Source organism: Asparagus officinalis, chromosome 4 (assembly GCF_001876935.1).
Source record: "Asparagus officinalis chromosome 4, Aspof.V1, whole genome shotgun sequence".
In the NCBI taxonomy this organism is placed as follows: Eukaryota; Viridiplantae; Streptophyta; class Magnoliopsida; order Asparagales; family Asparagaceae; genus Asparagus; species Asparagus officinalis.
Genome location: NC_033797.1, coordinates 52,488,944 through 52,490,211, shown reverse-complemented (window position 1 = coordinate 52,490,211; position 1,268 = coordinate 52,488,944).

Here is a 1,268-nt window from a genome sequence, read left to right as displayed (position 1 = left end):
ACCAGGTCTCAGACCTTTGAGTTGTCCGCCAATTTGAACGCGAGAAGACCGACCAGATCCGAATGAGATATTTTCTTTCTCCTTGACGAGATCGAAGGCCAAGCCCCTGCGACCACCAACACTCAAGAAATAGGAAAGCGGGTACATTCTCTTCATGCTTGGAAGGAAGAGTAAACGACCATCGACTCTTCGCAGCATCCGGGAGTCTTCTACATACCCGACTTGTCCATCGGTAGATATATGGTCACCGAATAAAAATGAGGGTTTGACAAATTGATCCAGACCCGCAGGAGTTTCCAGATCCAGATCGGTGATCAAAGCCCTAAGGGTGGAACACTCAGCAAATCTAATTAAATGTGTCCGCTCCAAGCTTGGGAAAGTGCATAAAGGAAGTTCTCTGCGAAGACCAAAAGCTTTCCCCACTTCTGGATTATCAGTGTAGTTGAAATGTTGCTCCGGCAGAAGGGGCACATTGGGAAAAAGCACTGTAAAATCAGAAGCAATAGTTAGTAGCAGAAAGAGGTTGCTAACATGAAATAAACACGAGGTCAAATCCTGCGTTACAACATTTGAACGCAGAAATCAAATCCTGCGTTACAACACTTGAACGCAGAATTCTAAGCCTGCGTTTCCAATTTTTAACACAGAGTTCTAAACTCTGCGCTCACAATTTTAACATAGAGAATTAACTCTATGTTTCCTAAACGCAGTCTTAAGTTTGCGTTTCCAATTTTTGAACGCAGAATTCTAAGCCTGTGTTTCCAATCTTTAACACAGAGTTCTAAACTCTGCGTTCCCAATTTTAACATAGAGAATTAAATCTATGTTTCCTAAACGCAGTCTTAAGTCTGCGTTTCCAATTTGTAACACAGAGCCGTAACTCTGCGTTTTTGATATAGAACGAGTCATCTTCCTCGTTGAAGAGAACCCATCTAGGGTTTTCAGAAAACTTGTCGAAACAAGTTGCCATGGCCACCGCTTACCACAGCATCGAGGCCCATGTGACAGCGACATCAACGCTAAAGCACTTGTCAGAACGGCAACATCGCCGGTGCTCTCGGTCGGCGACGTCTCCACAGCAGCCTTGCCAGACTTTTTGGAACCTGCACTCATCCTCCTGGGCGCCATGCGGATGGTTAGTCGTAGAAGATGAAGTTCGTCGGAGAATGAGAATTCTCGTTCTTGGAACTAAGCAAGGCAAAAAGAGTCGAATGACTCTTGATGTGACCTTACAGGCCTATTTATAACAGCCGTCGGGCTGTTAAATC